Source organism: Saimiri boliviensis, chromosome X (assembly GCF_048565385.1).
Source record: "Saimiri boliviensis isolate mSaiBol1 chromosome X, mSaiBol1.pri, whole genome shotgun sequence".
NCBI lineage: Eukaryota > Metazoa > Chordata > Mammalia > Primates > Cebidae > Saimiri > Saimiri boliviensis.
In genome coordinates, this window is record NC_133470.1 from 54331715 (window position 1) to 54359669 (window position 27955).

Here is a 27955-nt window from a genome sequence, read left to right on the forward strand (position 1 = left end):
TTAAAATCCCAAACTGGTTTCCCTCTGCCACACAGCATGTATCTGTGCTGCCTTCCCCTGCCATCAATTAACATTTGCTTGAGAATAAAAATTCATTTTCATATCAGCTAAGGGAAACAAAATGTCAGAAATCAGAGCAAGTATTCCAGAGCATGCTAGAAATAGGACTCAGATTACCTGGAACTTTCTTTCCATGAAAGCAGGACTTTGAAATTGGCCTTTTAAGCACCTACTATCTTTTAGGCATCTCATTTAATAATAATATAAAAAAAAACTGGAATCAGACACACTCTTAATTGACAGTCCAATTTACTAGAGGAGTTAAAATAGGTATACTGAGAATTTCAATATGTCAGGTCTATTCAATTTAATTCAAGAAATATTTATAGATTATCTATTATGTTCCATGCAATGATGAGTATGATGCTACCTCGCTCCTCAAGGGGATCACCACTTGATAAGGCCAAGAAACACATATAATCCAAATGTTGGCTGGGTTAGCCTTACTTCTCAGAGATCTTGAAATAATTGGTTTAGGCCTCTCTCATTCTATGATATGTGAACTCCTAATCTCCTCATGATTCTATGATAATCCAGGGCTTATACCCTCTTTCTTTTCTTAGGTTCTTTTCTCTGCCTTCTGCATCTGCACATGCTATATGTATTTTATTCTAATACAATATAGAGATGGACCTCAAGTCTTCACTAGTTTACACAAGAAATCTATCCACAATAATACTTTCATGACTTGTAGAATTTGTTAAAGATTTGGAGGTAAAGAGAAAGTTCAGAGCAGGAACCATATGTCTTTCTATTATCTTCTTTCTCCTCTTCTCATCTCTTCTCTTAGTCATCTTCTTCCAGGATTGCTCTCATAGTTCTAAACACATTCCCCTTGATTATGCAGAACACTTTTATCCTCCTCAGTTCCTCCCTACTAGCTTGCTTACCCCAACCCATAAAAATATACAGCCAAAAAAGTTCATTTTTAAAATGAATTATTCTCCTTGCAAGGCAGCTAGGTTTATATTTAACAAATTTATTTTTGCATTATATCTACAATATATTAAATGTTAAATATATTAACAAGGCAGACCCTGTTAATTGCCTTCCTAATACCCATTCCCCTTTTATTGCTTGCCAACAGAGCCTTAAATTTGTTTTGAGCATCAGTGTGGCCAGCTTCAGGTGAGAAGCTGAAACTTTTCCAGCTTCCTTCAAGTCAAGGTGGCCATGCACCCAGTTTCAACCAATGATCATAAGGGGGATCAGCTGGGAAAGCATATGGAAAAGTTTTTGCTCTTCTGAAAAAAGAGACAGAAGCAGCCGATGCTGCTTCTTTACCCTAGGGAAAGTTCTGATTGTCCTGCCTGAAATAATGTACTTATCCCCTAGTTTAATCAACTATGGTTAGGGAGTATGATCATGCTGTAATAGCATAACAACTCTTGTTGCAACCATGTAGGTTGTAGGATGGACAAAAAAAAAAAATGAGAGCAGATTTTTAGAGAGAGTTTTGGAGTAGGTAATCCCATAAGTACTTGCTAGAACAAAGTTAGAAGACAAATAGTATTGGGAATGTAAAGAGATTTTGTTGGTTTTGGATAGAATAACCAAGAATGCCCAGATTCTGCCTTACTCCCTTCTTCCTTTTCAACTGTTTCCTGAGAACAGAACAATTAAAACATCGGAAACAGAGTATCATGTTATTATTAGTTGGACTAGGGCTCAATATGTCTAACACAGAGTTCTGGGAAACCTGATATGAAGTACATACCTAGAGTTCTAAGAGAGTCTAGTATTTCTGTAACTCAAGATGAATAAAAATATTACCTTTCTATCAGGTACACATAGCTAAAAAGAAAGAACTTTGATGATCCCAGCAAAATGGAAGAAAGAACAGCTGAGACCAAGACTTTGCTCAGCTGCCTGGTCTGTATTCCAGAGTTCCCATTCTTCAGCCTACAAGTAAATGTGATCCAGGCATTTCTCACATTCTGATTGACTGGTTTGATGTTAACTTTTGTTTAGAAAGAGGGAAGAAAATAATAGTAAAATATGTGGGAACCATCTGTTAGAATTATTTCTGATATGAGAAGAGGCATTGAGACTCCTCTCCCCTTAGATTATTCTGCATTTTTTTTCTCTTATCTCTTTGAGCTTAATAGCAAGATGACAGTCAGCCATAACCATCCCCCTTGTAAGGGAAGACCCATGGACTATCAGAGAAGTTCTGCCCCTCCTTTTCTAACACCGTCTCCTTAACACTCATTAATTATTTTGTTTATCCTCCCAGGACCAAAACTGCACAGCAGTTCAAACATTTACGTTATTTTAGTTCACATACCAAATTATGCATATCTATAATTGTCCAACCTGGTTCAATGAGTACTGTATGGTAGCATAGTCCAAATAATGCAACATTAGTGCAGCAATATCAGAATGTCTACATTTGAACAATATGAAACCACTTTAAGTATTACATTTTTGCAAATCTAAAGTTTCATGCTGAAATCTATTTGCTATGTAGAAATTCAATTTCCAAAGAAATTAAAGCCAAAAATGACTTTCTCTTCAATTTATTAGTTTGCTTTATCTCAGTAAGAGGAGGTTTCACCCAGATTCCTGGGTGGAGTCTGATTTCCTTAAGCAGATGCATGCTTGGCTGTATTTCACTAGGGTTGTAACTCTTCTAGCACTTCTGAAGTTGGAATGATACAAATTCAAGTCTCTCTTGGATATCACTTTTCTCAAGTTCTAGTTCCATACTCATAAAATGCAGGATCAAGTGCTTACAGTAATCTTAAGCAAAAATAACATTATCATATTGCTGTTACCAGCCCTGTTGTTCAGATAATAAGAATAGAGGGTGAAACAGAAAAAAAATTGGGGTTTTAACTTCATCTGTATGCCTCTCAATTTGTGCTAAGTGTGCAGTGTCTATAACCCATCAAATAAAATTCAACTGAGAATTCTACCACTGAACCACCAATGCAAGTATCTAAAGAGCTTCTACGTAGCAAAAGAAAACATCAATAAACAGACAGCTCACAGAATGGGATAAAATATTCACAAACTGTATTTGACAAGTGTATAATATCCAGAATCTATAAGAAACTTAAATCAACAAGCAAAAACTAAATAATTCTGTTAAAAAGTGGGCAAAAAACATAAACAGACCCTTCTCAAAAGACAACATATGGGCTGCCAACAAACATGAAAAGATGTTCATCACCACTAGTCATCAGAGAAATGCAAATCAAAACCACCATGAGATACCATCTCATACCAGTCAGAATGGCTATTATTAAAAAGTCAAAAAACAACAGTTGCTGGTGAGAATGCAGAGAAAAGGGAACACGTATACACTGTTGGTGGGAATATAAATTATTAATAGTTCAGCCTCTGTGGAGATGTCTCAAAGAACTTAAAGAAGAGCTACCATTTGACCCAACAATCACATTACTGGGTATTTACCCAAAAGAATATAGATCACTATACCAAAAAAAACCCCAAAAAACCAAAAAACAAAAACAACAACCCACAAACCATATGCACTTGTATGTTAGTCACCACACTCTTCACAATACCAAAGACCAATACTACACAGCCATAAAATACAATGATATCATGTCTTTTGCAGCAACATGGATGGAGCTAGAGGCCACAATCCTAAGTGAATTAATGTAGAAACAGAAAACCAAATACCACATATTCTCACTTGTAAGTGGGAGCTAAACATTGAGTAGACATAAACATAATCCTGAGAATAACAGACACTGCGACCTGCTAGAAAGGGGAGAAAAGGAGAGGTGCTTGGGTTGAAGAAGCACCTATTGAGTATTATGCTCATTACTTGGATCCAATATATCAATATTACAATCCTACACATGTACCACCTGTATCTAAAACAAACGCTGAAAATAAAGTAAAATAAAATTCAACTGAGATAAATTGTTCGTGAAGAAAGCTGTTGAGCTGCCATATTTATTCTCCAAAAGCCTCATGAAATCCCAAATCTGTTTTTTGTTTGTTTGGTTTTTTGTTTGTTTTTTGAGTCAGGATCTTGCTCTGTCACCCAAGCTGTGGTGCAGTGGCACAATTACAGCTCAGGGCAGCCTCCACCTCCTAGGCTCAAGCCATCCTCCCATTGCAGCCTCCCAAGTAGCTGGGACCACAGGTGATCACCACCATGCCTGGCTAGTGTTTAAAAATATTTGGTAGAGATGAGGTCTCAATATGGTGTCCAAGCCCCAAATCTTTACTAGCTCTGTGCTGCTATTATTGGCACTTATCAAACATCCATAATGGTATTGCTTTCCTTCAGATTTTGAATTCCCCAGGCTTTGATTATCTAAGTGGCAACATAAACATTTCTCCTACCATTTAAATTCCTGCCGCAACAAGATGTGATCTGTGTGAAGAAATATACTACTCTTCAGCTCTGAGTGAGAGAGTAGAATTGAAGAAAGCAAGATGCAATCCCTCCAACCAATGCCCCAAAATATGTAAACCAAAATCCTTTTTTATCCATAGAGGGAATTTCCTAGATGGCCATAAGGAGAATTTTGCTTTCTCCATGTGGAACTCCATCTTCTAATCTAGCTTAAGTGCAGCTGCCTCTTCAGTCCACATTCCCCAAGGATTTCCTACTTCAGGAGAGAATCTGTTTCCCTCCAACTACCAGCTGCAACTCTGATTACTAAACATCAGATGCTGCACAAAATATTTTCCGCGTAGAGCTATGGGAAAGTGTGATTAAAAAGTGGCTCACCTGAAGACTTAATGAGGTTCCTTAATGGAATTCCTGTCCCAAGGCTCAAATCCAAATGTTACTCTTCTCTGAACCAGCCACATATTCTTAGGTACAGAGAAAGAGAGAGAGAGAGAGAGAGGAGAGAGAGAGAGAGAGAGAAAGAGAAAGAGAGAGAGAGAGAGAGAGAGAGAGAGAGAGAGAGAGAGAGAGAACATTGCTGAAACTGCCTCTAGGTAGGCCATGGACATCTTACAGGGGCAGAAAAGGAATAAGAATGGAAGGACTATGAATGAATATGAGACCTATTTGCAATATCAATCCCACTCTTTATTAAATCTGACCTAATCAGCATCATGCCAAGTGAACTATAATATAAATATTTCCCTTTGGGGAGGAATGAATGAGAGTAGAAAGATAGGTACCTTCCTGATACAGGTAAAGGGCCATTACAAATAGGAATTAGGCAAAACAGTTGTGGAAAGAACTATTGTTTTTCAGACAAAGGGAAAATAATAAGCAAAGATACAAAAGAGCTAACCAAGCAGTACAATATGGGAGAGCAGAATGTTTGTACAGCTATTCAATTTAAACTAGCTTAAGCAACAAAAATAATTTAGCACAAGGATAGAGGAGTGTCTTATGGAACCCAAAAACAAGAATGCAGGTGGGCTTCAAGGAATAAGCCGCAGCTACAAACTCAACTGCTGTCTGGACTCTCTCTCCCTCTCCTATTGCTGCATCTTTCTGTGTTTCTGCTTAATCTTTTATAGCAGGCCAGCATTTTCTTTTCCCCCAGACCATATGGTAGAAAAATGGCTGCTGCCAACAGCTATGAAGTTTATACTGCTTATCATAAGAAAGCAACCAGATCAGGATGAAATCTGTTAGTCTAGATTCCAGATTCCCAAGAAAGGACTATGATAATTCCACCAGACTGGTTAACTGTGGCCAATGGGTCACATAACATAAAATCTTCTACAGTAACATTATGATGGAGGTGATGGAAACAGAAGCTCTCAGAAGGGCGATGCTCAGCCCAGGAGAATTAAAAGTTACGTTAGATTCCTGGGCATGAAGTGGAATGCAGAGAACAGTAGGGGACACGACTGGAAAAGAGACAGATTATGAAAAGCTATGTGGAGCTTGAAGTGTAATCAATAAGGAATGGGGACTAGATCTGAAATTTTTTTAAGCAGGAAGAGAATATGGTAAGGTTTGTATTTTTAGATAACTTATTCAAGAGGCAGTGCAGAAGACGGTTTGGAAGAGAGGTAAGAGTAAAGGTAAGGAGCTTGATTAGGAAGTTCCTGAAATACTACTGAAAAAATCATGAGGGACTAAATAAATTAATGCAAACTGGTAGTGGTACAAGTGTAAAGGAAAAATAAGTGAATATGAGAGATATTTAGGAGATAGAATCAGCAGGGCTTATTAACTTAATTAGATGTAGGAGGTTAGAAGATAGAGTCTGAGGTGACCTTTATGTTTTTGGTTTGGGAGACAAGATAAAATATACCTACCCAGAGAGGGACTATAGGACGGTTGGGGGCCTGCCAAACTTGGAAGTGCATCCAGTCTTGGGATTAGATCATACTTTGCTTCGTTGAGTCTCAGTGAGACAGAAATTTCAGCACACCAAGAAACAGAGCTCAGGCAAAGGGTTTCACGTGTCCTTTATTCACTATTGAATATAATGCCAAAGGAGGTCCAGATCGACCTTCTGTTGGAAGTAGGCATGTTCAGTTGCCTGAATTGTCTTGATTCCAGAAGATGACATTTCTCATACAAAAATTGAAGGCACACTACAGAGGAGTTTTTCCTAAAGCAGAGATCTGAGCATCTGGAAGAGCTGAAGAACTACCAAATGGCTATTCCAAGAGGCAGATAAAGTGTTTTTATCCCTCCTTCCCTCCTTTTTTTCTTTACTTTCGATATGCAGAAATCTGGGTGAAGTGCAGTTATAATTTCCTTTTGTCCTATTTCAGACACGAAAAGATACATAGCTCCCTAAACTATGGATATATATTTACATCTATCTGTATCTATCTAGCCAGCTAGCCCACTAGCTAGCTAGCTGCTACAATCTGGTGGAATTCCCAAAGGGCCTTTAAGAAGAGGGTATACAAATTCATCCATTCATTTATTTGACAAAGATTTATTGAGGGCCTACTATGTGGCAGTTACTATTCTAAGCATGAGAGATACAGTAGTGAACAAAGCAGACAAGAATCCCTGTCTTCATTAAGCTTCAATTCTAGTGATTCAACTTACTCTTCCCTGGTGCATATATACAGCTTATTTTTCAGGAAAAGGTACAGAAGTCTTAGCTTGACTCAAATAAAATGATCATAATCTAGTCATTTCATCTGTTTCTATGAGAAGGTGAAATCATTATTTGACAATGCCAGGGTCTCCTTTTGGGGAATTTTTTTTTTTTTTTTTTTTTTTTCTGGCTGGAGTGCACCCAGCCTGGAGTGCAGTGGCGCCATCCTGGCTTACTGCAACCTCTGCCTCCCAGGTTCAAGTGATTCTCATGCCTCAGTCTCCCAAGTAGCTAGGACCACAGATGTGAGCCACTCCTGGCTATTTTTTGTAATTTTAGTAGAGTCAGGGTTTCACCATGTTGGTCAGGCTGGTCTCAAACTCCTGATCCATTCCCCTCAACCTTCCAAAGTGCTGAGATTACAGGTGTGAGCCACTTCACCTGGCCTCCCTTTGGGGAAATTGTTTTGGAAATCTACCCCCCAAAAGAGAAATAACCATTAACATGGGAAAATACATTCAAGCATGGACAGGTTGAATTTGAACTGCTTGGGTGGCATCCAAGTGAGGATGTCGAGTAGACAGTTGGATCTATTTAGTTAGATCTCAGGATGGAGAGGTCTGAGCTAGTAATATAGATTTTAAAGTCATCCATGTGCAGGTAATAGAGCATGGAGAGCAGAACAAAAGAAATAGGCCAAGAGTGTAACTATGGGAGGGGGGGAACTAACATTTTAGAGGTAGATTGAAAGAGAAGAGACCATGAAACTTACATAAATAAAAAAGATAAAGAGGAAGGAAAAGAACAAAGAGAATGTATGACTGGAATCAAGGGAAGCAGAAAATTTCAAGCAGACCAAAGTGATCAATACTATCATATGCAGCACCGAGGTCCAATAACAAATGTACTGAAAAGTGTCCATTGCATAGGGAAATTTGTCAGTAACTGGTGTTCTTAACAAAATAGGTTTTAGTGGAGTGGTGGAGGTAAAATCCCTATTACAATGGTTGGAAGGTAAATGGGAAGAGAATAAATAGAGGCAGTGAATGTAAGATAACCACTTCGAGACCTTTGAGTGAGAAGAAAATGTGATAAGGTAACAGGAGACACTTCTAGGAAACTGAAGAAGGCTCCAGGATCAAAGGAAAGTATGTCTTTTAAGAATAGAAGAGTCTTGAATATGTTTACAGGTTGAGGAGAATGATGTAGTTGAGAGGTAGAGTTTTAAGGTACATGAGACAGAAAGAAAGTGGGTAAGACCTCTAAGGTGCTAGATGAGACAAAGATCAGGAACTCAAATAGAAGATTTACTCTATGTTAGACTGGAGAAATAAAGGTATAATATGGGAGCAGATGCAGATTGTAGGTGAGAAAAATTCTTGTTACCTACAATTTTTTTTTTTTTTTTTTTTAGGAATACAGGTAATAAAGTCACCCATTGGGTGTTGGGTTTGCTGAGTGAAGGATGAGGTCATCTGTCTTAGCAGAGAATGGTTGAGGTTTAGAATAGTAGCTGAGGAGAACTGGAGAAGGACTGATCAAGAAAAAGAATTGACAAGTAGTTCTGAGATGAGAAACTAAATCTGTGGTAACATCAGTTTGTATTAAAAGATCATAGTGATTTTCTTCAGAGGAGCTTGAATGGAAACAGTGAACAAAGGATGAAGATATAGACACAAAGGGCTGGAGTATTGAAATTCTAGGAATTACTTCAATTCTGGAGACTCTTTATTTTTTTCTTTTTTGAGATAGGGTCTGGCTCTGTTGCCCAGGCTTGAGTGCAGTGGTGTAATCGTAGTTCACTGCAACCTCTGTCTCCTGGGCTTAAGTCATCCTTCCAGCTCAGCATTGCGAGTAGCTGGGAATACAGGCACATGCCACCACACCAAGCTAATTTTTGTATTTTTTTGTAGAGACAGAGTTTCACCATGTTGCCCAGGCTGGAGCAGCCACGCTGACCCTTTATATTATAAGTTAAGATGAAATCATCCAAAGAGCTTTCTCAGAAATGTTACTTAAAATCTATTTCCAACCTTATACCCTCCCCCTCAAATACATCTGTCAGTTTATGATTTCATTTATGTAAATTATTTATTAACTTGTCTTCTTGCACCATTAGATTATATGCTCTTTGGGGCTGGAGCACTGTCTAATATTTGTGCTAGACCCCTAAACAAGTAATTTGCATTTGACAAAGACTCTCTCGACCAAATTTGAGTCAGACTCTTCTGAGTCTTCTTCTCAACTAAGCCCTGACTACGGGCTCTGTCCTCGGCTTGCTTAGTTCAGTTTTAACAAGAATCCTGCTGAGTCAGTTTAGTGGAAATCCCTTACCCTTGGTATCTGATCATTCTGGATATATGATTAGATTCCTCATCTCCCACTCCTGATATCATATTACCCTGGTCTGCCTGTAGCAAGAGTCCCATCATGTTGGTTTAGCAAGAATTCCCCTAGACTTAATGTTTCCTCTTAGTAATTTTCCATTAACTGATGCCCTCATCCTGCTCCTTGGTTATAAATTCCCACTTATAAATGTTACTCCCCCACCTTGTTGGAGTCACAGTTGAGCCTCATCTCTCTCCCCTGTGGTAAAACTTTGTAACAATAATCCTTCTTGAATTAAGTATTTCTTACCATCTTTAACAAATATCATGAAAAATTTTTCTTTAACACCATATTTAGCCATCAGATATAGACCTTTTCCAAACTTTGGCATGCCATACAAGGCATTTCACAATCTCTGCTCAACCTACTTCTCTTGAACTCCATTATATCTTTACACTTCCCAGCCTATAAATACGGATATGTGTAAGTCAAACTTTTCTACTTTTGCTGAACACATCATGCATTTTCAAATTTTCTGGGCTTTTTAATATAATTTTTCACTTGCGTGGAATATTTTTATCCCCTTCTGGCAAATTCACACTCATCTGTTGACAACTTCTATGACTTTATTTATTTAAGAAAGGTCTACTCTTGGTTTATGAGGTGCATCTACTGTGCCAGCACAGAGTTCTGTTTTTGAAGAACTCACTGATTTGTAATTGTAAAGGTAAATGAAGGTGAATAAGGAAAACAAAATAAAAAGAAAAGAAGGTGAATAAGGTGAAAGAGACTATTTTCTCCCGCTTAGCTTCTTAGAGTACCTCTTTGGGGGACAGAGTGAACCTTTATCCTTTCTCTAACTTTTGGAATGTAGATAAATCTCTCCAGAGATTACAGAGTCTCAGTCTCCAGTTTTATAATGTACACATATTTCCAAGGTCAAGGTACATTTCTCTTTAAAATGTAAAGACATGTCTTAAAAGTTGATGTAGGAGCCCATCTCAAGGTATAACAATTTGTCTTTCAGGAGGACTAGAAGTATCTTTGGGAAGGTAAGAAAAGTTTTTCTATTCAGTTGGAAGAATTCAATTAACTAAACAAATAGCTATCTCAATTCTCAAGTGGACTTCTTATCTGTTTTAATATATAAGTTGTTTAGAATTTTATTTGAATTTGCAGTCTGTTGAATGTGGGGAACATTCCCGTGTGAGACCCCCAAAAGGCGTGAGTCTCACTATACGGTGAGTTTGATCCCAAACACAGTTTCCTACTGGAGGCAGTCAAGCTATCCGGAAATATAGGAACTTAAAGATGAATGATCAGTTTCTAATATCAACCACAATATCGTTTGTGCCTAAAATTATGCGTTGCTGCTAGACCGAGTGACCCCCTGCCGGCAACCAGTTCCAGCTTTTAACCTTTTTATGACTCTTTAGCTTTAAACCTTACCTGACTGCCTTGTACCCTAGATAATGGTTTAACTGTTGATATTTGCAAAGCAAATGCCACCATAAGGGATGGCTTTGATTTCTGACTCAGAGACTCCTGAATGGGGAAGTTGAGTTAAATTGAGTCAGGAGTAGACAAAGGAGAACCCGATTAAAAGATATTCTGATGAGCAAAACCAAAAAAACCCTTTTCACATCTCAGTTCTAAAACAAGGTCAAACCAGAGATACCTGCAGCCAGGAGGAATAATGTTTGGATGTAAACAAGCTTCGTGAATAATGTTTGGATATAAACAAGCTTTGTGAATAATGTTTGGATGCAAACAAACTTTGTGATTATAGGAAATTCTGTTACTTTTTACAACCACTGATTGCATATCTGACTTCTCTATTGTATAGGCCATGTGAGGCATACATTTGCATTTCCTCTTGCTATGAGGTAAACCAGAGCCAAGAAAGTGTATTTATTCCTGGCCTTTGAAAAATAAAATTTGCTGTTTAGGCACAGCCTATCAGCCCTCCAGACGCCTCGCTTTCTCTCTCTCTGTCTTTATTAATTTTCCAGGCGCACTCCCTCTTCCAGGTATTGGGACCCTCTTGCAGGTCGAGAGACCCCCGGGCAGACGTGCCTACCCGTCCCGGACGGTCCACGACAGTTGAAGCCTACTTATATGCATGTACTCTGTTGTGCTTACTCAATAATAAATCATCCTTCTTTTATTACATATTGATATGGAGAAGTCAGTTTGTTGTAGGAGTTTTTATCTTTCTATCATAGTAAAGGCAGATGCACTGATGTGGGCAAAGGAGCTCAGATTTTTATCTTGAAACTCCAAGAAAGATACGGAGGAGTTTAAGTACAGCAGTGACACAGTTCTCTATCTAGAAAGAAACACAGAAGAATTAAAGGTGACTAGCAGCATTTTACATATGTATTCCTCTATTCACTGTTAAAAAAATATATGTGATAGAATGTCATTAGTTTACTATGTAAACAGAGAATATAAGTTTTATGTGGCAAAATACAGGTTTTAGAAGATATAAGCAAGTTTTGTCAAAAGTCTGTCCCTGTGAGTTACTGATGGTCATTGGAAAAGGCTGAATACCAGGGAATTGTTTTCCTCTGAACCTGAACGGCATGCCTGTTCCATATGGAAGGAAAGGTATGAGCTGTGTGAGAACTCTATCCAAGTTTATTGCCACATTCACACTTGTAATATGTATTTCCTATGTTATGGTCTTCCACATTGGTTACAGCTTGTTTATGATCTCTAATCTGATATTTCTATTTAATTAGTTCTAGAGTGATTCACTCTTTTTTGCCTTTCCAATTTTTCTCCTCTTTCTTCAGTATTTTTTGCCTGGTCCGTATAAAATTTCATTTCAGTTTTACAGTTCATTTGAGCTCCCCTCTAATGTTTCTTTTCATTTTTTTTTTTTTTTTTTTTTTTGAGATAGAGTCTCAGTCTGTCACCCAGGATGGAGTGCAGTGGTGTATCTGGGCTTGCTGCAGCCTCCGCCTCCCAGGTTCAAGCAGTTCTCCTGCCTCAGCCTCCTGAGTAGCTGGGATTACAGGCATGTGCTAATGTGCCCGGCTAAGTTTTGTATTTTTAGTAGAGGAGGGGTTTTGCCATGCTGGCCAGGCTGATCTTGAACTCCTGGCCTCAGGTGATCCACCCATCTCATCCTCCCAAAGTGCTGGGATTACAGGTGTGAGCCACTGCACCTGGCCCTCCACTAACGCTTCACTGGCACTTATTCTAAGGTTTCTTAGAGTTCTTACACATGGCACAGCTATTATTTTTACACTTTCTAAAATGTTTAAATCTTTTATTAAATAAGCATCCAGCAGGGCACATTTTGTAAATATGTTTATACATTGTATTAAGTTTAATACAGAAACTCTAAGCCTAATTTCAAAAAGACCAAGTAAATAAGCCCCCTAGAAAATCACACAAGTTTGTACATAGTCATTGCCTACGTGTCATTCTCAGTGTCAATACTTTAAAATTAAAAAGTGTAGTTTTGGAAGAATCACTGGATATTTACATGATCATTAACTGGAGGGTTTATGCAGATTTCTTACCCAGGTGAACCGTTGGGAAATATGTCTAAGTACTTTATAGATCTAGATGTATCTCAGAAAAGGTTAAAAACTGGTCTGTGGCTGGGTGCCTAAGGTGGAGTGGAAGGAACTGGGGTTAGAAAAAATAGAGGCAAGATCTTAGAGAACTTTGAATATTAAGCTAGGGAATCTGTACTTTCTCCTCACAGATAATGTATCTATTGAAAAATAACTCCAAGTTTTACTAAGTGCTTAATCTGAGCCACAGTTTAAGTTATATATGTTAAGTGCTTTACATTCACTCTTCGTTTTAATTCTCATAGCTACTCTATAGGTACTATAATTATCACCATTTTACTGATAAGGAAATTGATTCAAACAAGTTAAGAATCTTAGCTCAGGCCGGGCACAGTGGCTCACACCTGTAATCCCAGCACTTTGGGAGGTGGAGGCAGGCGGATCACTTGAGGTCAGGAGTTCCAGACCAGCCTGGCCAACATGGTGAAACCCTGTCCCTACCAAAAATACAAAAAAATTAACTGAGCGTGTGGCTCACAGCTGTAGTCCTAGCTACTCAGGAGGCTGAGGCAGGAGAATCTCTTGAATTCGGGAGGGGGAGGTTGCAGTGAGCCGAGATGGCACCACTGCACTCCAGCCTGGGCGACGGAATGAGACTCTGTCACAAAAATCAGAGCTTGGTGATGGAGCAGAAATTCAAATTTGGCTGTAATTCCAAAGCCCATTCTCTAAACCAGAGGAAAGTGAGATTAGATTTTTATTTGATCACTGGTAGAGGTATGAGAACAAATTGCAGGAAGACAAGTCTAAAGGCAAGGAAACCAGAGAGGATGCTGTTGCAGTAGTCAAGAACTGTTAGGCCCTATTAAGGCAGATGACCCTTAACCACCTGAGTTATGCAGACGAATGACATGGTCAGAGAAGTTATTTAGAAAATTACCCTGGCAGCCCTTGTGAAGGTTGAATTGGATGAGGCAAGACAATTAAGTAGGCAAATAGAATAAAAGGAAAAAAAAAAGACAAATAAAAGACAAAAGGCAGTGAGACAAATAAGTAGTGAAGTTGTTGGGACTGTCACTCTTAACTGCAGAAGTGCCTGTTGAGGAGCTGGGATAGTGTCGTATCCCAAGTCCTCGGGCCTCTCGAATTGCAGAGTATCCTGGACCTCTCCTCATCCAACCTTACCTTCACGTCGCTCCTTCTAGGCCTTAGGAAGTGGGGTTTTGAGCACTTTCTAGGTCTCAGGCCTGCTGGTCTGAGCTCCGACAGTGGCGCCAGCGGTGGCAGCAGTCGCCGACAGGGGTGGGGCGCATGCGCACGGTTGCTAGGCAACGGCGGTCGGGCGCCGCGGCGGTAACGGAGCCGGGGCTCTGTGTGTAGGCAGCGGCGCCAGAGGAGGAGGAGCAGGAGGATGCAGCTGCGACCGCGGCCCCAAGAGGGAGCCGCCGCTGCTCTGTGGCCACAGGGGCCGAGGGACGGGAATCAGGCCTGGGGGTCGCGTCGTTGAGGGGACTAGGGACAGCAGTCCCACCAGAGACTAAGGCCTAGTACCCCAGGAGGGTCCGGGCCGCTGGGCAAGCGCCTGTCCCCCATCGCCTCCCCTCGTCCCTCTACGTCGATGGTGGTGAAGTTGGCGGCGCCACGGAGCGCAAGGCACCAAGCTGCCTCCCTTGCACCCAGCTCCTCTCTGGCCCCGGCTCTTGGACACCTGCGCCGCCGCCTTCTCTCGCCCGCCGAGCCCACCCCCGGCGGCGGGCGGGGGAGGGGCTCCCCCCCTGCAGGGGCTGCGTCGAGCAGGGCAACGACGGGGACCCTAGAAGAGTAGGGGTGAGTAGTGGCACCGCACTCGCTCGGTGCTAGGGTGCCTTTACGGCCTCCGGGGCCCCGGGAGGCGAGCGAAGCGTTGCTTTCTCCTGCAAAAGCTTCTGACGCCTCTCCCACATCTGCTCGCGGCTCTCTATTCCCTTCGAGGTAGTTTTCCTTCTCAGAGCCATCACTTTTTGGTCTCAACCCTGGCGTCCAGGAATGCGGGGTGGGTGCCTAAGGCCTGGCTTTGCTTCTTAGATGCCATAGATGCTGATAATTCTACGTACAGTCACGCAACCTGGTTCCTGATTCGTGGACAGACTCTTCCAGTGCCGTGCTCGTCCCTTTCCCCTTGCTCTGCTTCTGGCTCTCGCTCTCGCTCTCAGGAGGCTCAGCCTGACCGCGGGCTTCTCAGCAGCCCATTCCCCCGGCTGCCGCTCCATGCCTCAAGGCTTGAACAGATAGCTTGAGTGGCCCCTTACTTTTCAGTGTTGTTACTCCTCGTTTGCGGAGAGCTCCCGAAAGCCTTGTGCCTGGCTTCTGACTCCTGACATGTAAGTTAGGAAGATAGTACTTATATTAAATAATAAAAATAATTCAACAAACACATACTCTCTTTCTAAAGTACCATCAAACTTGAGAAGTAGGCAGAATGGCTGATTGATAGTAGTGGAAACTGGTTTTACAAACTACTCTTCATCCAGAATGGCATACTTCTTTTTATTATAAATATGATTATGAAACCTAAAATATCCCAAATAAAAGCGAGGATGGGTTGTGAGATATATATCTGTTTTTCCTGAGGTAGCCTGCAGTTGAAGATAGTCACTTCCAGAAAACATTGGCATGAGGCACCTGAAGTGATATTCTGGACAAGGTGATTAGATGAGGTTCTAAACTTGTGAGGGCTTTTTTGAAAATTAGCAACATTATCTTTGATGAATGAGGTTATTTCCTTAAAAGTAAATGCTTGAAAAAAATTACAGTTCACAATTGACACCTATCAAAAGTGTACTGAATTTAGATTAGTAATTTTGATTGTAAGATAGTTCTGTGAGCAGACAATAAAAGATGGGTTCTTTTCCCTCCCTATTATTTTTAAGTCATTTCAGGTTTCTTTTATCTGATGAGACATGACGAGAAAGAAGTGTAATAATGGAAAAGCTAAATTTACTTTTTTTGTAAACCTTTTTGAGCTAAAGTTCTTTTTAAAAGATATATACATGCCATTTATGATTAGATACATTTATTGGGTGAATTTGTCAAGACTGCGAACTTTGATAGTTTGGGATAAAATGCTTTGCTTTGGCAGCTTTGATGTTGTTTGAGGTTCTTTGGGGTATGGTTTAAACCACAATATAATTCTAGTACCACTGCAAAATAATCTTGGACCTCAGAGAGTATTGTTTGTTTTGTGCATTAGCAAGTTGACAGGCTTCTAGTTGCTAGATTCCAAAGGTAAATTTTTGTTGTTGTTTTGGAAAAGCTTTTGATGAATTCAAGTCTTAATTATTTGCAATAATTGTGTATCATATGAATATTTGCTCTTTACCTTCACATAGTTTGAGAACCTGGCAGTAATTTGAATCCAATCTAGTATTCCATTGAAATGAGTATGGCTATGAAGGTGCCACATACTCTAAGAGCATTTACCTAGTGTGTAATAACCATGTTATAAAATAAAATTGATGGTTTATTTTGCAAATGCTATCAAGGCACTTGATCAGTGAACTCTAGAATGAATTTTTTTTTTAATTGACTTTAAACAAGTTTTTATTTTGTAGTTTCTAATGAATCCCTACTACTGTACCAGGTACTGTGGAGAATAGAACAGAAACATTAGTTTACCTGTTGGGTAAATTGTTTACTCATTCATAAATTACCAATGGGTAAATTGCTTACCAGTTGGAAAAAGGAAAATACATATATGAGACATCGTCAACAATTGGAACATAGAGTCATATTGAATAAGGACTAAAATAGTTAAGAACAAAGGGAGATTACCGTAGACTGGATTTGTCTGAGAAAGGTTTGTAGAGAAAGTCATATTTGATTTGGCTTTTAATAGAAGTATAAGCTTTCTTAGAAGGAGGAAGATTTCAGCATAGCATGAGCTAAGGCACTTGATTTTCTAATCTTTGTGCGTATTGTTCTCCTAGATTAACCTAAAGGAGGAGAGGACTATCAGTGGCAATTAACTTCTTTGTAGTGGGCATAATTTTCTATGATAAACTATACATCAAATTAACATATTAAATATAAACAATTTCACAGATGTACATGCTGTAGAAGTCAGGCTTTAAAATAATCATTCTATGTCCTGAGGCAAGTGAGAATGTAAATTCACATGTTTCTTTAACCTGCACATTTTTTTACTGTTTACTAAGAGACAGTTATATTCTGAATGTTTCATACAACACTGGTCTGATTAGTACAACCTTAGATTATTAATATGCCCCAAAGACTATTTCTTGATAAAATAAATTACGGAAATTTTATAAGCAACATTCACTTTGATTCATTAGCATAAGATAACTTAATTTTTAGTACCACATTTATTACTACTATTGCTATCATTTTCTGAAAACAAAGGGAGGTGTAAGTTAGAGTTCCACAAATTGATATCTGTCAAAGTTCTAATATCATGTTATTAAGAATATATGTGTTAATAATTGGCAACTAACATCAATATTTACACTGCAGTTACAAACCTCTGCAAAGCTTATTTTGGTACATTTCTAACAACCTTCTGCTATATTGAAAATTAGTCAGATGACTAATTGTTTCCTAGGTTTTAGTCAACCTTTGTAAGTTGATATTTACATATAGAAAAATAACAAGATATGGAGTTATTACATCTATAGAGAGGTATGTCTCCTAACAGAAATTCACATATTAGAATTCCAAATATAAAGAATTCACAGATTTATTCTCAGGAACAATATACTCAAACTTGAAATTTTTGAGGCTTCTATATACCTTCTGTACCTTTTATTTGGTATCTTTTGCTGCCAGCAGTAGTCTTTGATTAAAGTTAACTTTAATTCACAGTAGCTAATAGTTTTTAGGATCAACAAATATAATTGTTATTTTGAACATTCTCTACTTAGAACATCAGCTATTAGTTAAGTTATAAACAAGTTACTAGAGAACAGAATGGTCTATACTGACACAGCCAGGAAATAGCTATTGTTATTGTTGGAAATTAACCAGTTAATAGATAATAAAATATATGCAGAAGGCATTGGAGTAAGTCATTTTTGCTAAATAAGTATTGTACATTTCTGGTATTAACTGCTTATGCCAGTATCAAAGGGATGATCTTTGGAAAGAAGAGGGAAACTGCCAAGAAAATTAAAATTACCTTGTATGACAAATTGTAAGTAGTATGGTGATTTAAGGCAGGTATGTTCGTTAACTTGCTAAACCTCAGTGGTGGCAGCATGTAAAATAGGGTAAAGAACTGTCATTTTCTGTTAAGTAAAATAGAGTCATTCTCAGTATTTTTACCTAATGATTGATGCTAGAGGTAGAACAGTATTACACTGAGTACCAATGATTCATCTATCAGTTATAATTTTCCTTATATGTGTAGTTTTAAAATAATTATTATATTCTAAAGTATGATCTTTATTGTATCAATGGACTAAAAATTTTCCCAGCTAAGTACACATCATTCAATCGTATGATGGAAGTTTATGAGACAAATGACATTTTCCTGGCAATTCTTTTTAAGAGCAAGTTTTCCTGGAACATAATGTTTTTCACTAAGTGAAAGATAACAATAGCCAATTCAGTGTAGGAAAAAAAAGTGGATACTAGAATTCTTTCTTAAAGTGTGGTATCCACAAAGAAAATAAAATAAAAATCTTCGTATACAAGTTGTAAACTAATATCCACAGGAACTGTCTCATACACAGTTATCATTCTCTCAATAGTATGTCTTATGAATTGTTAATCCCCTTTAGACTATTGGTATCCAAAGTTCTCTTGTAATCTGACTCATTCTTATTTTCCTATTGACAAGTGCACCACTGGGATTTGATAAGGAGATTAACTCTGTTATTAATAGTATTCTACTGTAAAAAGTTTTTTTGTAACAACTTTTAAAATGCAATAAATATTAATGGAAACCTGAAATCGAATTTTAACATGATTAATAATGAGAAAATTTGATATATTTTAAAAATAATATTCACTTAAAGCTATTGTACAATAAGTGTTAGTATCTCTATTACCTTTCACAGCCTTGAATTACATAGCTCCTCATTATGCTCACTTTCTATACCTCACTTCTAATTTTCTTAACTACTGTGGATATTGGTTTGTTCTCACTGTCACTTTTGAGCTACTACTTTGGTCCTTAAATGGGTTTCACAAAAGATATCTATCTTTTTATAAAGTTATTTAGTAAAGATTTTCTGTGATTGTCTAAAAAGCCAAACCCATATTGGAAAAAACTGCATTTAAAACTGGGTGATTTGACTGGAAGTAGTATTCATAGGAAGAATTCTCCAGGTTCTTTTAAAATACTGTGTCTAAGTTAGATAATTTTTGAATCACTAGGTTTCTATTTCAAAATAATTTATTTTCTTTACCCTGGGAAGTAAAAAATCAGAAGGGGCTGGGTCCTTCTGGCATAAAAGTAGGGATCCTTTCATTTGGATTCTTTCAGGTTTCCTCATTGTGTTTTTACCATGTAAACTTTATGTCGTTATGTTTAGGATCTTTTTCATTTTAAAATAAAGAGGAATATCTTATCTCTTCTTCCAGGCTGTCATATTACTACTGCTTTGTATTTAATAGTATCTTTCATCAGATGAATTCAAATAGTTATTTTTATATTATTTGACTTTTTTTTTTACCATCTATTTGGAACTAATTTGATTTTTCTTTCAAACTGAGTACTAGTTGACACATGGGGTGTGACATAAGTAATAAATTTGACTCCACAGGTCCTATATAAGCCAGTCTCATTACTTTTAGGTTGCTCTTTGTCCTTTGCAGGGCTGGGTATATATTATGTACTAATACATGTAATGGGTATTGCTGAGTTTAATCTTTAAATGTGCACATAGATCCTTATATTCTGTTTCTCTTCCTGCATACTTTGAAGGCTATCATTATTAACTGGGTTTGTTTGTTTGTTTGTTTGTTTTGCTTACTATCAGTAGATTTAATCTTGGATTATATAGTTGTTGATACCAAATTGGTTCAGATACCTGTGATTCTATAGAAACAAGGAAAAAAAAATAGGAGTAAGAGAAAATGAGTCTTACACTTTAAATGTTTCAAATTTTTCTTAATTTGCAACATGTTAGGGAGAACAAGTCTAAAATGGGTGAAGTTTTGAATTTCAGAATATTTTTTATGAACTGCAGTTTTCATGGTTTTCTTCTACATGTATTAACCAGGATTAGGACAAGATACTTAAGGTATCTTGTTTGAATAAGATCTTATTTCTCATAAGATATATGAGAATGAATTGTGGTTAATGTATCAATGGATTATATGTAAAGACATATTTTTAAAGTATTTAAAGGTGCTTAGAAGCATAGTTTAGTTTGTTTTTTTGTTTGTTTGTTTGTTTTGTTTTTTTTTTTTTGTTTTTTGTGGGGGGAAGGGTTTGAGACAGGGTCTTACTCTGTTGCCCAGGCTGGAGTGTATGGAGTGTAGTGGCTCAACCTCAGGTTACTGCAAATTCTGCCTCCCAGGCTCAAGTGATCCTCCCACTTCAACTTCCTGAGTAGATGGAACTACAGGTGTGCACTACTATGGCTGGCTAGTTTTTCTATTTTCAGCAGAGACCAGGTTTCTCCATGTGGCCTAGGCTGGTCTTGAACTCCTGAGTTCAAGTGATCAGTCCAGCTTGACCTTCCGAAGTGTGGGGATTACAGGTGTGAGCCACCCTACCCAGTCACATTTGTTCTTTTAAGTAGTTTTAATCTCCTTTCTACTATCTTGTTTTAAAATTTGTTTAGCAAACTATTTATGCAAAAATAATGCTAAAGTCATTTTAATTTCAGCTTTTTTTCTGATTTATTACAAATTCTGAATCAGTGGGGTCCAAATTACAGTACAACAAAATTTGATTAATTCAGGGCCCACTAATCAAGAACTTATTATAGGCTAGATATGTATAGTAGTCATGCTAAAAATAAATTACACTGTGCAGGAGAAGCAGCCAGAGTCTTACCAGAGGTTAGGCAATATTGGAGCTTCTTTACTGGGTATCTGCATACTGATACTGAATTAAAATAGGTTCTAAGATGGATGAAGGCAGAAACATCTAGGTTTTGTGTATTTAAAAACATCTTTTAAGTGTTGTATAACTGATTATAGCCATTAATTGTATTGGGCTGTTTACAAGAAAAGGGATTTGAACGTTACTTAATGTAAGCAAAATCAAGGCAGGTTATAGTAAACTGCTTTCATGTTTTAAAAACGGCAGTAGCAATATTATCTGCATGTAAATTCTGTGCACTTACAAACTCTTCCTTTCGATTCATCAGAATAAGAAAGTAAAGTGTGTATTAAAAGTTACACTTAGTAGTCTTTATATGTTGATGGTGTTGCTGCAGCTCTAAAAGTAGGAAAACTTCAGAACCTTCTTCTTCCCCAATTCTGAAATAATAATCATATCATGAGTGCATGCATATTGGTACTGATTTGTTCTATTTATGTTATATTGCAAGAAGCACTAAAATCCAGCATTTCCGACGTTCTGAGATGAAATTCTTCTGACAATAAACTGGAACTTCCAGTCTGGTTAACTTTTTTAAGTTACAAGTTTAACTTGTTAAAGACTTGACCTAGGGTGAGGCTGTCCATAGAGCACGTCTACACCTAATGCTAGGGTTGCTAGAGGCATGTTATTTACTACTCATGCTCTTTTGGGAGGGGAAAAAGCTAGTTCTTTGCTTCATGCCTTTCACAGTAATGATAATGTGCCTCTATTGTGTAACTCATTGCTCTTTACTTATAGATTTTAGATCTTAAAAGTAAGAGCAAAGGAAGGAATAACACAGAAGTTATTGGATAAACTAGAATAAAAACTTAGCTGTTTGGAAAACTAATTATAATTTTTCTCTATCTCCCACCCCCTTTTCCATTCCTATGACATGTGTGAAATAACTTGACACTGTATTTTTGGATGAGAGGAAGAGAGGCTGAGTATTCATGTAACAGTTTTCTCATAGCTGAACACTGAATGCAGAATAGGAATTACTGAAATCAAATGATTCTTAGTAATCTGTGGTAATGGGACTATGAGCTTAGAAAAAAAAATTAAAATCTTTTGATTTTGAAAGATAATTTTGTATTTACATTTGAATATGAACATTTCTAATCTAGATAGTCTTAGAGACTCAGTTAACTAAAGGCTATGGAATACAATATCTTGACTCATGAATTTTCTAATTACTAAGGATTAATTCAAGTATGTAATGACACTGAGGCTGGGATGCTTTGCATAAGATGCCCAGAGTTTTAGGTTGTACATCATTGTTTGTGGACCACTGACCCAGTTTTGTGTGTCTTGATTAAAGATTTTTAGTTGCAAATAATAAAAGTCTACTTCAAACTAGCTTAAAGAAAAAAAGAGTTTATGTTAAGTATAAGAACAAAAAGAAAGAGCAGAAAGTGTAGTGTAGGTACGTGAGAGACTTGAACTAGGTTGAAGAGCTGTCCATAGCTAAGGGAATTTTTCTCCCTCTTTCTCTTTTCCTTCACCACACCTGGGGCTGTGGGGTCATCTGTTTATCTCTGTTTCTTTCAGTGTGTCTACTTCATTTTTCTCACTCCCTCAGTACACAGCCAAACCTGGTTTATCTAAGAGATCCCAAGTTTATACATTGTAAATTCAAGCAATCAGAAGAGACTCAGTATTTCCAATTCCCAGTTTTGATTGACACCATTTGGGCTGTATGTCCAGCCAGGATCTGACTATCCATGGCTAGAGAGGCAAGATCTAAGTGAGGGGACATACAGTTCCCAGAGAAGGAAAGACTGTGGGCTAAACAGAATCTCAAATAGTACCTACCATTAAGTATAAACTGTGATGCAGGGAATAAACTATATAAAGGCACATGTATGTTTCTTAAAAAAAAAAAAAAAAAAAGCAAAATACAGCACATTTGCTATATGCTTATCTTCATTCATAGAACAATAAAGAATATTAGAGGTCATATTATCTACCCTCCTTATTTTAAGGAGAAGCAAATTGAGGCCCAGAGATAATTAATAAAAATATAAAAACTTATCCAAGGTTTATATACATAAATTTATATAATTTTATCATTGTATTTATTTTATAAATTAACACAAAATATTAATTAAAAAGCTGTGATTACAATCTGAACCTTGTGGTTTCTAGTTTTTCCTGGATACTAGCATCCCACTAATGAGAGTATTTGACAAAACATTAACGCACTTTAAAAGAAGTCTCATAAAATATGCAGCAATGTTTGATAGATATTTTCATCTAAGCAAAGTAAATAAAGAGGAAAACAAAACCATTTCCCCATGTCATTGTGGTGAAACCGAAATAATATCAGAAGTCCATAGGTAATATCTGATTTTTTCAAAACAAAATTTTTAAAGATACATAAAAACAAAAGATTTGAAGAACAAATAATTATTTTGATTATATAGTATAAAGTTGTTACAATTAAAGAAGCAATGATATAAATATGATATCTTTGCTACTAGGAAACCTATATTGTAACCAAATCAGTTTTTCCCTTTTGATCTATACATTCATTCAACATTTATTGAGTGTTGCTACATGCACACCCCTGTTTTAGGCATTAGCGATATAGTGGTAAACAGAACAAAATCCCTACACTCATGAAGTTTGCAATCTAAAGGATGATACACACAGTGAATACACAAATAATATGTAATATATAACATAAGATGATGATAAAAGCTATAAGGCTGATAAGATAACGGGATAAGGAGCAATAGATGATGCTATTCTAGATACAGTGGTCAAGAAAGGATATCTGATGGGGTGACATTAAGCAAAGACCTGAATGAAACAATGGGGTAGGACATGCGAATATCTGGAGGAAGAACATTTTAGGCAGAAGGAAAAGAATATGCAAAGACCCTGAGGTTGGAGCCTGCTTGGTATGCTCATTGAATAGCAAGGAGGCTAATGTATCCAGAACATAGAGAGTGAGGGAAACAGTGGGAGAAAATAAGGTCAGAGATGTATTTAGAGGCCAAATCATATAGACTTTTGTAGGACAAAATAGGAAATTGAGATTTTACTCTATGTGATGGAAAGGCATTGAAAAATTGAGAGAGGGTGTTTTGATTTGATTTATATGTAAAGAGAGAATCTTAACTTGGTTTGATTTATATATAAAGAGAATAATCTGGCTTCCACATTGAAAGAGCAAGAGAATAAGCAGGGAGACCAATTTAAAAGGATGTTATAGTAACCCAGGTGATAGAAAATAGTTGGATTAGGGTAGCAGTAGTGGGGAAAGTGAAAATTAGTCAGATTATGAAGATATAGACACACACATACACAAATACATATATACAGTCACACCTCACAGATATTGCACATTCAGACTACCACAATAAAGGGAATATCACAATAAAGTGAGTCATATACATTTTTGGTTTCCTAGTACATATAAAAATTATGTTTATGGCCAGGAGTGGTAGCTCACACCTGTAATCTCAGCACTTTGGGAGGCCAAGCTGGGGGGATTACTTGAGCTCAGGAGTTTGATACTAGGCTGGGCAACACAGCAAGGTCTCCATCCCTACTAAAAAAAAAAAAAAAAAAAAAAAAAAAAAAAAGTTATGTTTATACTGTACATCAGTCTCTTAAGTGTGCAACAGCACTATGTCTAAAAAATCTTACCTCTTTTCATTAAGAAATACTTTATTAGTAAATAAAATGCTAAGAATCACTTGAACTGTCAGTGAGTTGTAATCCTTTTGCTGGTGGAGGATTGTTCCTTGATGTATATAGCTACCGACTGATCGGGGTGATGGTTTCTGAAGGTGGGAGTGGTGGCATCATTTTCTTAAAATAAGACAAAAAAGGAAGTTTTTTGCATCAATAGACTTTTTCTTTAACAAGAGGTTTTTCTATAGCATGTGATGCTGGTTGACAACATGTTACCCACTGTAGAACTTCTTTCAAATTAGAGTCAGTCCTCTAAAACCCTACTGATACTTTAGCAACTAAGTTTATTTAATATTCTAAATTCTTTGAAGTTGTTTCCACAGTGTTCCTAGCAATTTCTCCAGGAGTAGATTCCATCTCAAGAAACCATGTTCTTTGCTCATTCATAAGAGGCAACTCCTCATCCATTATCGTTTTATCATGAGATTGAAACAATTCAATTACACCTCTGTCTCCACTTCTTTCTGTTCTTTTGCTATTACTACCAAATCTAGTTACTTATTCTAGTGAAGTCTTGCACCTGTCAAAAGAATCCATGATGATTGGAATCCACTTCTTTCAAATTCCTGTTAATGTTGATATTTTGAACTTTTCCCGTGAAGCAAAATGTTCTTAACATTTGCTTCTAAAATGATGGATCATTTCCAGAAGTTTTTCAAGATCCAGCAGAGGAATTGTTATCTCTGGCAGCCATTTATTTATGAAATGTATTTCTTAAATAATAAGACTTGAAAGTCCAAATTAGTCCTTGATTCATGAACTGCAGAAGGGATGTCATGTTAGCAAGCATGAAAACAACATTAATCTCTTTGTACACATTCATCAGAGCTCTTGGATAACTAGGTGTATTTTCAATGAACAATAATATCTTGAGAGAAATATTTTTTTCAGAGCAATAGGTCTGAACAGTGGGCTTAAATTATTCAGTAAACGTGCTATAAACCGATGTGTTGTCATCCAGGCTTTATTGTTCCATTTGTAAAGCACAGGCAGAATAGATTTAACATAATTATTATGGGCCCATGTCTGAGTTCAAATCGTGGATGTCCTTTTTAATTTTCTGTCTCGTTGATCTATCTAATATTGACAGTGGGGTGTTAAAGTCTCCCACTATTATTATGTGGGAGTCCAGTCTCTTTGTAGGTCTTTAAGAACTTGCTTTATGTATCGGGGTGCTCCTGTATTGGGTGCATATATAATTAGGATAGTTAGCTGTTGTTGCATTGATCCCTTTACCATTATGTAATGCTCTTCTTTGTCTCTTTTGATCTTTGCTGGTATGAAGTTTGTTTTATCAAAGACTAGGATTACAACCCTGCTTTTTTTTGGTTTTCATTTGCTTGGTGAATCTTCTTCCATCCCTTTATTTTGAACCTATACGTGTCTTTGCACGTGAGATGGGTTTCCTGAATATAGCACACAAAAGGGTCTTGACTCTTTATCCAATTTGCCATTCTGTGTCTTTTAATTGGGGCATTTATCCCATTTACATGTAAGGCTAATATTATGTGTGAATTTGATTCTGGCATTTTGATCCTAGCTAGTTGTTTTGCCCATTAGTTGATGTAGTTTCTTCATAGTGTCAATGGTCATTACAATTTGGTATGTTTTTGCAGTGGCTGGTACTGGTTGTTCCTTTCCATGTTTAGTGCTTCCTTCAGGAGCTCCTGTAAGGCAGGCCTGGTGGTAAAAAAGTCTCTCAGCAGTTGCTTGTTCCTAAAGGATTTTATTTCTCCTTCGCTTATGAAGCTTAGTTTGACTGGATATGAAATTCTGGGTTGAAAATTCTTTTATTTAAAGTTGTTGAATATTGGCCCCTACTCTCTTTTGGCTTGTAGGGTTTCTGCTGAGAGATGCATTGTGAGACTAATGGGCTTCCCTTTGTGAGCAACCTAACCTTTCTCTCTGTCTGCCCTTAATGTATTTTCCTTCATTTCAACCCTGGTGAATCTGACAATTATGTGTATTGGGGTTGCTCTTCTTGAGGAGTATCTTTGTGGTGGTCTCTGTATTTCCTGAATTTGAATGTTGGCCTGCCTTGCTAGGTTGGAGAAATTCTCCTGGATAATATCCTGAAGAGTGTTTTCCAACTTGGTTTCATTCTCCCCATGACTTTCAGGTACACCGATCAAATGTAGATTTGGTCTTTTCACATAATCCCATATTTCTTGGAGGCTTTGTTCATTTCTTTTCACTCTTTTTTTCTCTAATCTTGTCCGCTCACTTTATTTCATTGAGTTGATCTTCAATCTCTGATATCCTTTCTTCTGCTTGATTGATTGGGCTATTGAAACTTGTGTATGTGTCACTAAGTTTTCATGCTATGTTTTTCAGCTCATCAGGTCATTTATGTTCTTCTCTGTGGTGGTTATTCTAGTTAACATTTTGTCTAACCTTTTTGCAAGGTTCTTAGCTTCCTTGCTTTGGGGTAGGACATGCTCCTTTGGCTTGGAGAAGTTTGTTATTACCCACCTTCTGAAGCCTGCTGCTACAAATTTGTCAAACTCATTTTCTGTCCAGTTTTGTTTCCATGCTGGTAAGAAGTTGTGATCCCTTAGAGGAGAAGAGGCATTCTGGTTTTTGGAATTTTCAGCCTTTTTTTTTGCGCTGGTTTATTTCCATCTTCATGGATTTATCTACTTTTGACCTTTGAAGTTGGTAACCTTTGGATGGGGTCTCTGAGTGGACATCCTTTCTATTGATGTTGAAACTATTTCTTTCCATTTTTTGGAATAGTAAATGAACATTAGCTTCAGTTTAAAATCACCATCTACATTAGCCCCTACCAGGAGATTCAGCCTGTCCTTTGAAGCTTTGAAGCCAGACATTGACTTCTCTCTAACTGTGAAAGTCCCAGATAGCATCTTCTTCTGATAGAAGGCTGTTTTATCTGCATTGTTAATCTGTTGTTTAATGTAGCTACTTTCATCCATTATCTTAATTAGATCTTCTGGATAACTTGCTGCAACTTCTTTACCAGCACTTGATGCCTCACTTTTATGTTATAGATACAGCCTATTGTCCCAAATCTCACGAATCAACTTCTGCTAGCTTCCAACTTTTCTACTGCAGCTTCTTCACCTCCCCCAGCCTTCACAGAATTAAAGAGTTAGGGCCTTTCTCTGTATTAAGCTTTGGTTCAAGAAAATGTTGTGGATGGTTTGGTTTTCCATCCAGACCACTAAAACTGTCTTCTTAACAACCATAGGCTGTTTTGCTTTTTTATTATTCATGTGTTCACTGGAGTAACACTTTTACTCTCTTTTACATTCACAGTTTGGCTAGCTGTTTGGCAGAAGAGACCTAGTTTTTGGCCTATCCTGGCTTTTGATATGCCTTCT

General features: G+C 37.4%; 2 protein-coding genes across 4 annotated transcripts in view; one reads left to right on the plus strand and one right to left on the minus strand.

The window, feature by feature from the left end:
* The window catches only part of ZC4H2 (zinc finger C4H2-type containing), a 121711-nt gene extending 107550 nt beyond the window's left edge, over window positions 1-14161 (minus strand). Inside the window, exon 1 of the mRNA XM_074392078.1 lies at window positions 14063-14161. The gene's annotated coding sequence lies outside the window, so the exon portion shown is untranslated. The remainder of the gene's footprint in view (window positions 1-14062) is intronic.
* A 61-nt stretch (window positions 14162-14222) lies between these two features.
* The window catches only part of ZC3H12B (zinc finger CCCH-type containing 12B), a 523339-nt gene continuing 509606 nt past the window's right edge, over window positions 14223-27955 (plus strand). For all 3 annotated transcript variants that reach the window (XM_074391748.1, XM_074391747.1, XM_003940948.3), the window contains exon 1: window positions 14223-14704. The gene's annotated coding sequence lies outside the window, so the exon portion shown is untranslated. The remainder of the gene's footprint in view (window positions 14705-27955) is intronic.